The 13,195-nt window shown below is 39.3% G+C and overlaps 1 non-coding gene across 1 annotated transcript; it reads left to right on the forward strand.

The window, feature by feature from the left end:
* Window positions 1–225: 225 nt before the first annotated feature.
* LOC132523972 (U6 spliceosomal RNA) lies at window positions 226–332 on the forward strand. The gene has a single exon (XR_009541737.1). It is a non-coding gene; the product is annotated as a U6 spliceosomal RNA (small nuclear RNA).
* Window positions 333–13,195: the final 12,863 nt, after the last annotated feature.

Consider the following 13,195-nt stretch of genomic DNA (forward strand, 5'->3'; position numbering starts at 1 on the left):
TCCGCGGCATGTGGGATCTTCCCGGACCGGGGCACGAACCCGTGTTCCCTGCATCAGCAGGCGGACTCTCAACCGCTGTGCCAACAGGGAAGCCCTGGAACGTGATTCTTATCCTACTTTCCCTGCTGTCTAATACTGGACTTAGTATGGAGGCAAAATGGCTCCTCAGAACTAGGGTTCAGAGTTTGGCCCTGAAACAGGTTGATAGTCAAGAATCATAGGTCTGTGCTCGCTTCGGCAGCACATATACTAAAATTGGAACGATACAGAGAAGATTAGCATGGCCCCTGCACAAGGATGACACACAAATCCGTGAAGTGTTCCATATTTTAAAAAAAAAAAAAAAGGAATCATAGGTCCTACCTTGAAATAACAGAGACAACTGATTATGGCAGATAAATGGAGAAATGAGTAAAACCATACTTTTAAAATCAAATATTTTATACATATAAAATAATTTATGGAGATGTCATATACAAAATATGAATAAAAATAGGTAAGTTATAAAGAATATAATAAAATAAAGATATATGTGCCCATCACCCATGTATATAACATTTCTTCATATATATGTAATATATATATAAAGAATCTCTTTATCCAGAAATTACCACTGTCTTAAATTTTTTATTTTCCCCTTGCTTTTCTGTATGGTTTTATTACATGTCTATGTATATGCATGTACAAAATATTTTATTAACTTTGTTTTTAACTTTATATATAAGGTATTATACTTCAAGTATTCTTCTGCAACTTGCTTTTTTAAAATTTAACGTTATGTTCCCGGATTTATCCATTTTGTCACATAGAGCTGTGGTTCATTCATTTTTACTGATGTATAGTATTCTATTGTATGAACATACCTTAATCTATTCTTTCTGTCAATGGGCATTTGGATTGTTCCCCGTTTTTGACCATCACAAATAGTGCTATCATGAACATCCTTGTACATATCTCCTGAGCATTATGTTACTACCTAGAAGTAAATTTCTGAGTCACAGAGTATGCACATGTTCTCCTTGATAAGGCAATGACAAATTGTTTTCTAAAGAGTTTAGACCAGTTTACACTGGTATCAGCAATAGCTAAGTATTTATATATCCTCTCAACATTTGATATTGTTATACTTTTTCATGTTTGCTGGTCTGGTAGGTGGAAAGTGGTGTCTATTAGTTTTTATTTGTAGTTCCTACATAATTTATTTGGTTGAGCATCTTTTCATGTGTTTATTGGCTTTTATGATTTCCTTATCTATGAAGTACATACAGTTCATCTCTCTCTCTTTTTTTTTTTTTGCGGTACACGGGCCTCTCACTGCTGTGGCCTCTCCTGTTGCGGAGCACAGGCTCCGGTCGCGCAGGTTCAGCGGCCATGGCTCATGGGCCCAGCCGCTCCGCGGCATGTGGGATCTTCCCGGACCGGGGCACGAGAACCCGTGTCCCCTGCATCTGCTGGCGGACTCTCAACCACTGTGCTACCAGGGAAGCCCTCTCAACCCTTTTATACTGAAATGTGGATGAGGAATTGGAGATACATGAGTAGTGCCAAGATAAATGAATGAGTGGAAGAAGAGAAGACAACATGTTTGAAAGGCCAGAAATCAACGAGAATATGGTGTATTTGAGAAACCAACAGAAATTCCATGCAATATGTTGCTAAAATGCGAACTTTGACTTTAAAGTAAGAGAGATCTGAAATTGAAGCAGGTTCTACAACATACCACTCTATAGTAATTTCAAATTAAACATCCAGAAACTAGTTATTTGACTCCTGAATTCCAAATGAGGGAATGATTTGTGGAGATGATTTTTTGGAGAGAGAGTTATTTCCTCCAACCTCTCCAAGGGGGAGGGGAATGCGGTGCTGCCTTTCATTTTGAGATTAGAGAGGACTTCCCTTGGATCAGTAGGAGGATTTAATATGTACCCTGAGGAGTTTAGGGGGCGTGGTGGACTGATGTCAACTCTTGCTTTAAAAACTGGAGTCATCTGCAGTTACAGAGCCAGAAGAGAGGCCAGCAGGCAGCAGCTAGACTTCTACATTTGGTGAGGCATCTTTAGACAATATGAGCCAGGGAAGAAGCTTAACCCTTTCCTTACTGCTCCTCTCTTCCCTTGCTTCAACCCGCTGGTGGAATCAAAAACCAGGTTTAGCACACTGGAGTTGGGTGGGAGAGGTGGGAGCACCATGTGGGGAAAATGAGAAGAGACTAGGACCCACCCTCTTCTTCCATTAGCAACCGGCTCACACTGGGCTCCAGCCTGGGGGAGGGGCACAATGCAATTTTAAATCAACTTTGAGTGTTTTCAGTGTCATATGGGACTTGATGTTTTGAAATATTGAACTGAGAATGTATTGACATTGGAAGTGACCATAATATTTTCTATCACCCAGTAGGGAACCAAAAAGTTATTGCAACTGCTGGTTTTTTCATCTAAGTGTGAGAGAAGAAACAGTCACATGAAAGGTTAAAGGGACAGTGGGAGACATATTGTTTCTTCATGATGTTCTGATTTTCAAAAATGATATAACTAGAGAGCAGCAAGAGAAGAGATTGTAAAGAAGGTGGCAAGGACCAGATCTGAAGCAGAATGAATCACAGGAGGATTTGGGACTTTCCCATAAAAGCCCTAGAAAGCCATTGAAGAGTTCTAGGTAGGGAAAATCTGTGATCAAAACAGTGCTTTTTGAAAAATCCTTCTAGTTTCAGAGTAAATGATGTCTTAAAGGGCAGCAGGGGCAGGGGTCACCCAGAGGAGGCCATGGTTTAGGAAAAAATATGTGGTGGTTTGGTCTAGATTAGTGGCAGTGAGAATAAAAGAAATGGAAGGTTGTGGGAGAGGTAATGAGCTTGAGATTAATTGGTGATGGACCTGATGTGGGAAGTCAAGAATGGCTTCTGCGTTTCTGATCTGAGCCACTAAGTTATCAGCAGCGCTATTTCCAGAAACTAGGAATTCTTTTGATCCTTTACTCTTTTGGGAGGTATACAGGGGCAGACAATAGTGTCTCCATCTCCCTGATGTGGTGACTAATATTCAAGAAAACCATGTAATTTGCTGAAGTCCACATAACTCATTACATGCTGAGAGCTGTCACTGGCTTCTTGCAGCTTCTACTTCAGATGACAATACTTGAACTAGTTCTTTTTCTTTTTTAATATAAATTTATTTATTTATTAATATTTTATTTTTGGCTGTGTTGGGTCTTCGTTGCTGCCCACGGGCTTTCTCTAGTTGCAGCGAGCTGGGGCTACTCTTCGTTGGGGTGCGCAGGCTACTCAGTGTGGTGGCTTCTCTGGTTGCGGAGCACAGGCTCTAGGCACGCGGGCTGCAGTAGTTGTGGCACGCGGGCTCAGTAGTTGGGGCACACGGGCTTAGTTGCTCCGCGGCATGTGGGGTCTTCCCGGACCAGGGCTCGAACCCATGTCCCCTGCATTGGCAGGTGGATTCTTAACCACTGCGCCACCAGGGAAGTCCAAACTTGTTCTTTTTTTTTTTTTTTTTAATGCGGTACGCGGGCCTCTCACTGCTGTAGCCTCTCCCGTTGCAGAGCACAGGCTCCGGACGCACAGGCCCAGCGGCCATGGCCCACGGGCCCAGCCGCTCCGCGGCACGTGGGATCCTCCCGGACCGGGGCACGAACCCGTGTCCCCTGCATCGGCAGGCGGACTCCCAACCACTGCGCCACTAGGGAAGTCCCAAACTTGTTCTTTTTGATTGCATTTAGAAACAAACGCCCCACCATAGGTGAAGTTAAGAGTGTAATTTAAAGGAAGAGAGAAAAACTGAATTCTCATACAGTCCTCAAGCTTAAAAACATTTATACATTCAACAATTTCAGCAAAACATAATTATGCTCCTTAGAATCATGGAACCATTTCATGAAACCCTGGATTTTAATATAGTTGAGAAAGCTCTGAACTGGCCTTGGTAACATTTGGTTCTCTTCCAGCCACACCATTCTGCAATTTATCTTTTAGAGCATTATCTCTTAAACCTTAAGTGCATACGAATCACTTCGGGATCTTGTTACAATGCCAATTCTGCTTTAGTAGGTTTCGGGTGGGGCTCAAGATTCTGCATTTTTCGCAACCTCCCAGGAGATGCCCACACCGCTGGTCTGACTTTTGAAAAGGCAAGATTTTATTTTAGATGAGCCCAGAACTTCTCAAAGCTGATGTGGACACTGAAAGAGATCAGAGGGAAAGGACTGAAAGGAATCCCAGAAATGTAATTATGTTGGGGATAAACAGATCTAACCCTTGCAAAATGGTGAAGCAGACAAACTTTGCCAGGCCTATTTCCCCACTTTTCAAATTCCTTTCCTCATTCAGCACCTGCCCACGCCTTAGTCCATCTTTCTACAGATTAACTCACTAATCCTTGCCTAGGGGCAGACTGGAAGGTGTTTTTTCCTGTTTCCCGTCCCAGGAAGCTGTATTTTTCACTGCACTTTCAAATTTCTAGACCCAAAGGATAATTAACTTTATTATGTAGAATGAGAGGTGATACTTTGATATTTGGGGGAAGAGGTCCCTGCTCAGCCCTCCTTCAAAGCTGACGAAGACTGATCCTGGAGAAGGGAAGAGGCCACCAGTTCAAATGGCTTGTCTCATAGGGAATATTTTATCCTGCTTAATTTCCCCTGCCTCCTAGAAATCAATCTTTAAGATATGCCAAGTATTAAAAAGGAAAGAATTTCTCTCCAAAGAATATCTGTTGGCAACTCTGCCTATGCTTTTCTTAGGCAGAAGTGATGTGGAGGGTAGGGACATTGTTGAACTCTCAGTAAGTTAAGGGATAAACAGGTGGAGATGGATTGGATTAGACTGAATTGTTCCAATTAATCATGCTGAATTTAGAGCCAAGAGATGTTAGGTTCTGCTCTGGGTTTGGCCATTTACTGTGACCTTGGAAAAGCCATTTCACAGCTTTAGTTTCAGTCTCTTCACAAGTGAAATGAAACAACGGGAGAAAATGATCTCTAGGTTTCCTTCTTGTTCTAAAAACTGTGTCTGAAGCTGTTTCAAGTGAACTTGAAAAAAAAAAGATAATTTTTACGCTGCCAGTTTTTTACACTGGCTGGTCATCCAAATCACCTCGGAGAGCCTTTTAAAAATATAGGTCTTCTCCTACCCTGTTCTGATCATAGATGCAGCCTTGGAAACTATTTCATAAAGTTCTTCAGATAAAGTCTGTCCATCTGATCAATTTGGAAATCACTAAACCAAGCCACAAGGCGGCGACTGAGAGATGCTGATTTCCATCTGAATAATTTAAAACCATTTTGAGTATTAAAATACAAATAAAATTGGTTTGCCATTTCCATATCTAATTTTACTTCATAATTTGAAATAAATTTGTGGTTGAAAGCATCTCTTACGTTTTGGTATTTTGGGTTTAATTTTCTTCCATGTGAGCTGAAGCTATATTAATATAATATTATATATAATTTCCAGCATTACATACATAAAATTAATATAATCTTTAGCATTCAAGCTAAGGTTGGAGGTTTAGAGAGTGACAGCTATCTCCTGATGTGAATGAAGGATAAATGTTCCAATTTTCTAAGATAATCTCTTGACCCATAGTTCCCACATTTCTCTTGCTCTTTTTTTAATTGCAGTATAGTTGATTTACAATATTGTGTTAGTCTCAGGTGTACAGCAGATTGATTCAGTTATATATATATATACATTTTCAGATTATTTTCCATTATAGGAAAGATACTGAATATAGATGCAATAAGATTATTGCAAGATATTGAATATTGTTCCCTGTGTTATACAGTAAATCCCTGTTGCTTATCTATTTTATGTATAGTAGTTTGTATTTATTAATCCCGTATTCTAATTTATCCCTTCCCCCCCCCCTTCCCCTTTGGAAACCATAAGTTTGTTTTCTATGTTTCTGAGTCTGTTTCTGTTTTGTACAATATATAGATTCATTTGTATTATTTTTTAGATTCCACATATAAGTGATATCATATATTTGTCTTTGTCTGACTTACCTCACTTAGTATAATATTATCTAGGTTCATCCATGTGGCTGCAAATGGGAATATTTCATTTTTTATGGCTGAGTAATATTCCATTGAGATATTAATATAGACATCTATATCTGTATATTAACATATATCTCACATCTTCATAAACCAGTCATCTGTTGATGGGCATTTGGGTTGTTTATGCACCTTGGTTATTGTAAATAGTGCTGCAATGAACACTGGGGTACACGTATCTTTTTTTTTTAATATAAATTTATTTATTTTATTTTATTTTTGGCTGCGTTGGGTCTTTGTTGCTGCACATGGGCTTTCTCTAGTTGCAGTGCACGGGCTTCTCATTGCAGTGGCTTCTCTTATTGCGGAGCACGTGCTCTAGGTGCGCGGGCTTCAGCAGTTGCAGCATGTGGGCTCAGTAGATGTGGCACGCGGGCTCTAGAGTGCAGGCTCAGTAGTTGCGGCGCACAGGCTTAGTTGCTCCACGGCATGTGGGATCTTCCCGGCCAGGGCTCGAACCCGTGTCCCCTGCATTGGCAGGTGGATTCTTAACCACTGTGCCACCCGGGAAGTCCCCATGTATCTTTTTGAATCATGGTTTTCTCCACATATATGCCCAAGAGTGGGATTGCTAGATCATATGGTAGCTCTATTTTTAGTTTTTTAAGGAACCTCCATTTTGTTTTCCATAGTGGCTACACCAATTTATATTCCCATCAACAGTGTACCCTTTTCTACACACCCTCTCGAGCATTTATTTGTCGACTTTTTGATGATGGCCATTCTGACCAGTGTGAGGTGATTTCTCATTGTGGTTTTGATTTGCATTTCTCTAATAATTAGAGATGTTGAGCATCTTTTCATGTGCCTCTTGGCCATCTGTACGTCTTCTTTGGAGAAATGTCTGTTTAGGTCTTCTGACCATTTTTGATTGGGTTGTTTGTTTTTTTTGACATTGAGTTGTATGAGTTCTTTGTGTATTTTAGAAATTAGCCCCTTGTTGTTGCATCATTTGCAAATATTTTCTTCCATTCCATAGGTTGTCTTTTCATTTTATTGATGGTTTCCTTTGCTGTGTTTGTTTGATTAGGTCCCATTTGTTTATTTTTACTTTTATTTCTTTTGCTTTGGGACACCAATCTAACAAAATATTGATATGATTTATGTCTGAAAATGTTTTGCCTATGTTCTCTTCTGGGAGTTTTATGGTGTCATGTCTTATAGTTAAATCTTTAAGCCATTTTGAGTTTATTTTTGTGTATGGTGTGAGGATGTGTTCTAACTTCATTGATTTACATAAGGCTGTCCAGCTTTCTCAACACCACTTGCTGAGGAGACTGTCTTTTCCTCATTGTATATTCTTGCCTCCTTTGTCATAGATTAATTGACCGTAGGGGTGTGGGCTTATTTCTTGGCTCTCTATTCTGTTCCATTGACCTATATGTGTGCTTTTGTGCCAGTACTACACTGTTTCATTTACTGCAGCTTTGTAATAGTATTGTCTGAAGTCTGGAAGGGTTATGCCTCCAGCTTGATTCTTTTTCTCAGGATTGCTTTTGTGGTTCCATATAAATTTTAGGATTATTTTTTCTAGTTCTGTTAAAAATGTCACAGATAATCTGATAGGGATTGCATTAAATCTGTAGGTTGCTTTGGGTAGTATGGCCATTTTAACAATATTAATTCTTCTAGTCCAAGAGCACAGGATATCTTTTCATTTCTTTGCATCATGTTCAGTTTCCTTTATCAATGTTTTATAGTTTTCAGCATATAGGTCTTTCACCTCCTTGGTTAGGCTATTCCTAGGGTTTTTTTGCTTTTGTTTTTGGTGTTTTTTTGACGTAATTTTCAACAGGATTTTTTTTTTTTAACTTTCTGATATTTCATTGTTACTGTAAGGAAATGCAACAGGTTTCTGTATATTAATCTTGTATCCTGCTACTTTGCTGAATTCATTTATTAGTCCTTATAGTTTTGTGTGGAGTCATTAGGGTTTTCTATATAGAGTATCATGTCATCTGCAATTATCATCTTCCCTTTTATTTCTTTTTCTTGTCTGATTGCTGTGACTAGAACTTCCAATACTGCGTTGAACAGAAGTGATAAGAATGGGCATCCTTGTCTTTTTCCAGAATTTAGTGGGAAGTCTTTCATCTTTTCACACTGAGTATTATATTGGCTGGGGGTTTGTCATAAATGTCTCTCGCCCTTTTCTTGGAAGTTTCTAGAATGAGTAGGAGTTGCTTACTCTCTCAAAAACTGACTCCATCATCTTTCCCCTCGAAATATCTATTTTTCTTATCTTTAAAAGGAAGTTAATAAGTAAACTAACCTCATAAGGTTGTTTTGAGGATTAAATAAGTTAATATATCTAAAGCATTTAGAACAGTGCCTTGCATATAACTAGCATACATAATATGTAAGTTATTCATATTGTTATGCTGTTATCATTACTGTCTGTCTTGGCAGAGCCTCCACCATTCAGTTATCCAGTCCCAAAACTTGGTTCTGCTCTTCCCTGCCCTTCAGAGAGAAAGAGAAAATGATAAAGCAGATGGGACAGAATGTTAATGGGTGAATCTGGGTAAAAGATATGCAGGTGTTCTATGTACTTTTCTTATTGTTGCAACTTTTCTATAAGTTTGAAATAATTTTCAAAACAAAGTTACACAATCAAAACAAAAACATCACTGGCTTCCTCAGAATAATGTCCAAAGCCCTTACCTACTTCTTCAGACTCATCTCCTACTCTTTCTCCCTATGGTGTTTAAGCTTTAGCCATAATATCAATACGTGATTTCAGTTCATTACCATTGCACTTGCTGTTCTCTAAGTTAGAATGCTATGGTCTTCACCTACTTTTTACCTGGAAAATTTCTATTCATACTTTGATACCCAGTATATAATCCTTCCTGTATGATGCCTATGTTATTTGACTTATCACCTGACTCCCCTGGGCTGACTGTTTTCTCATTTTGACTCCTGTGCCCTTTTCTCACGTAGTGTAATTAGTCTGTTTCCTCTACTAAACTCAGAGTTCTTGGAGAACAGATCCCCCCATGTCTTATACATTAGTGCACCCCAGAGTCTGAAATCCTGATTTCTGTCCTCTTGTGCTCAAAGATACATTTTTATTTGCTTGGCCATGCCTGTCTCTCACCTTTTGCCTTTTGAAGTGGCCATAATGGCTCTCGATTTGCTGCTGCTTCCCATTGTTCCTAGCTGAAACTTAGCTTCTGGCTGCTCTCCTTTTTTTTTTCTCCATGAGAAGGATGTGAACCTTTACTGACAAGGAACTGAAATCTAGTGGTCACCGTTGTTACCACAGAGCTCTCCCCACTCCAATGACCTCCTTCCCTTAACTCTAGTTCTGTGTTTTGGAGCCAGTCACTTTACCTCTTGGAAGTCTCAGTTTCCCCATCTATAAAAAGGGTACACTTTAGTCCAACATCCCTTATAAGAGAGTTAAGCAGAGGAGGAAGAATCATTTTCCCTCTACCCTTCTGGGTTCTTGGCTGAGACCCCTGAAGGGGAGCAGAATATGCCAGCCCAATATATGCCTCTGTGGCATAAGGATTATCTTGAGCATGTCATTTTTAAGAAACAGCAGACACTGGAGAAGCTCTGAAAACTAAATAGAAGTTACCTTTTTATAAGAGATATTTACATTTATAAGGGAAATCTTCATTTGTTAGAATGTCTCCCTCTCTGTACCCAGGAAGAGAAGGATGACTTTAATCTAGAAACTCTTTATGCATGCAGAAGGTTCTGTTTAAATCTACATAATAAGCATATTGTTTACTGTGCTTTTCCTGTAACCTCCCATAACCAGCTTCCCCCACCCACCAACACCTTTCTTTTGTCTTTAGCTGAAGATGGCTTTTAAGGGGAGCTCTCAGTCAAGAACCTAGAAGGGTAGAGGGGAAAATTATTGTTCCTTCCCCATAGCTTTCTGTAATAAAAGACAGATTAAGAAGAGAAAAACAAATAACATGAATAACATGTATACCTCCTGTACACATGGGAGAAACCCAGGAAAACTGATTAACTCCTCAAAATGGCCTAAGCTACCACCTTAAATACCATCTTCAGCTAGTGACAAAAGAAAGATGTGTGGGGTGGGAGTGGGGGAGCCTGTAATGAAAGGTTACCAGGAAAAGCACCGTAAACAAGGGTAAGGTTGTTATGCACATTTAAATGGAATCCTCCCTATTGGTAAGGAGTTTCTAGAGATTAGAAGTCTTATCCTTCTCTTCCTGGTTGCAAAGGGAAAAATCCTTACAAATGGAGATATCCCTCTACACATAAATTTCCTTCACAAAAGGGCAACTTCTGCTCTGTTTTCAGAGATTCTCCTGTGTCTGCAGCTTCTCAGAAATAACCAACCTACGATAATCCCTATGCCAAAGAGGTATACTTTGGGGTGGCAAATCCTACTCCTTTTCAGTTACATGTTATTTTCTGTTCCATTTGCTTAACCTTCCTGTTAAAATAGATCATTTCATTTAGTCCTTCATGCTAATTTGTCAAAGTTCATCAAATGTTAATAAAAAACTAAGTTATTTCTTGAGCGTTATATGAGGCAAAGACCAGTGTGCCCCTTTGGTGAATGTGTGTCCCTTTGGATTTTTATGTTTTCATTCTATGGAGATTTTAGGATAGGGCAAGCTTAGCAGAGTTTATAGAAATAAATGACTCTTCTAAAAGTTCCATGTTTTCATTGCTTGTTTTTACTACGATTTAAGACAATATGTTTTGTGGCTAACAAATGAACGGATCCCTTGAAGAAGAAAAATATGGACATTGGCAGTAAAACATATTCATTTTGAAATACGCTTGTGAGGACTAAGTAGTTTCTACACTGATGAAATAGATCACATGCTTAAAATTTGTCTTTTGAGAACATAAGCAGTTTGATTCTGGAATGAATGCCTTGTCTTTTTTATTCAGCACTCTATTCTGGTGCCTCAGACAGTGTCTGACCCTAGTAGGAGCTCCACAAATATTTGGGGAATGAATTGAGAAATGCAATATTTCCTGCCGTATCAATTAACAGAGGATGTCACAGTCATCAGCGATTGCAGCCACTGCCAGCGGTGAGCTGGTGAGCCCTGAAGGAACTCAGGAAGGAAAAGAATACCTGCCATCTAGCAGCCATCAGACTGCAGCCACTCCCTACGGTGAGCCCTGAGGAAACTCAGGATGTGAAAACACGGGATAATGGCCCGAAGACATCGGAGGTGCATATCAAAGGAATGATTTCAGTGAGACCAGACTCTTGCATCTTCCCATACACAGAAAAGCGCTAAATTCCTTAACTTGGGATATCTGGTTTTCTTTAATTAACAATAATCTTTTGATGTTCCTGACTACCTGCCCTTTGTTACAAAACTTCTATATAACCTGGCTTCCCCCATTGCCTCCTCGGAGCTGTTCTCTCAGGGTTACTCGAGATGCTGCCTCCCGGGCTTGCTTGAAGTCCTAAAAATTCCTGCCAAATAAAACATAACTCTCAACTTTTAGGTTGTGAATAATTTTTTTAGTCGACAGAATAATGAATGAGGTCAGTAAGCTCATTTGGGGGATGTCAGAACTTAGCCTAAATATATTGAAACAAGTGAAAAAGACAACCCTGAAGAGACAGGTTCTTTGAGGTTCAAAATCTGCCGTTTGGAAACCACTTGATGCTTCTGCCTGCTCTATAATGACACCTAGTCCAGGGCTTTTCAATTGGATATTGTCCAAATGTCCCTGGAAGTGAAGGTGGTAACAATATTTTCTTTTGTCTCTGTGTTCCTGCTGTTCGTTACACACTGTAGATTTTTGAGTCGGAGTTTTCTGGAGTAGCTTTGTTGTAATAAAAGGCTGAGTTACTGACAGCCGTTCCCTTCTCGTCTGCTCTTTATCAACATTGTACTGTTTTCTGTACCTGTAAGTGGTGGGGAAATGATACTGCTGACATTAGTAGGTGTTGAGTAACCCAAAGTTATGTTGTATTAATCTTCCGGTTCATATACTCTAACTTTATCACATTTTAAATGATTTGCAGTTATTTTCTTATTTTCTTGTTGAGTTCCTTTTTATCTGCTGCTCTTCCAGTCTGGAGAATTGACAAATGACAATGTTGGGACAGTGGAGGAGAGAGTACTCTATAAATCATCAAAATCAACATACTACACATTCTCAGTATACTGAAATGAAGAATAAAAAGCTGCAAATAGGATTGATTCCTTTGGACCTATATTGGATTGGCTGCAACACAAATTCTGCTGTGGATTGAAGTCATTTTCTACTTTGGCACTACTAAGTCCATGGGGAATGGTGGAGTCGTGATATAGCAACAAGATTCTGGGAGCAGGCCAGCATCTACATCTGTTCTGAACTGTAAGTGGACTGGAAAAATGCTTTGAAAAAAAGCCAGAAGAGGGAGGTGAAGGAAAACACAAAACATTTACCCTCAAAAGTCCACGAAAAATGACTCGATCAATTGCAAGGAGATTGGATTTAGAGAAAAATTTTTATAGAAATAAAATGTATACTATTCTTTCTATGTCTTTATCCATTAAGTTTCTCTCTCTTCTTATGATACAAGAATCATAATACATTATACAAGAAAATCTTATTAGGAAGGACTAAAACATCACTTGAGATGATTCTTAGTGATTGAAGTGCAATGCCTTAGTAACACCTTGTAGACATTCCACATACTTTTAGTGAATTGCATAATGGATCTCTTTTCTCCAAAAGTGTGACTACACCATCTTGTAGGAATCCTTTATTTTTATTTTTTTATTTTTTGCATTAAGAAGTACTCTTATCAGTTGAATGCTGTGAAGATCACGGGTGGGAGAGAATGTGGCTGATTTACTGGAAAGAGTTTGGAAACAGACTGGCCTGGGTTCAAATTCAGGCTCCATCATTTCCTGTCTGGGTGACTTCACACAAATTGCTTTCTGGCCCTCAGCTTTTTTACCTGCCGTGGGGATAGTAATATCTAATTCACAGGGTCATTGTCAGGATTAAGTGAATCCCTGGCTGCAGGGAAAGCATGGGAAAATGTTAGTTTGCTTTCTCTCTATTCTGTATGAGCTCCCTTTCTTTTAATCTTATTGTCCTGCAGATACTGTTGAATATCTAGAGACTTGATTTCCAGAGGAGGTGTTTTTGTCTGACTGGAGTCAATGAAACAAGC

This window comes from Lagenorhynchus albirostris, chromosome 7, assembly GCF_949774975.1.
Source record: "Lagenorhynchus albirostris chromosome 7, mLagAlb1.1, whole genome shotgun sequence".
In the NCBI taxonomy this organism is placed as follows: domain Eukaryota; kingdom Metazoa; phylum Chordata; class Mammalia; order Artiodactyla; family Delphinidae; genus Lagenorhynchus; species Lagenorhynchus albirostris.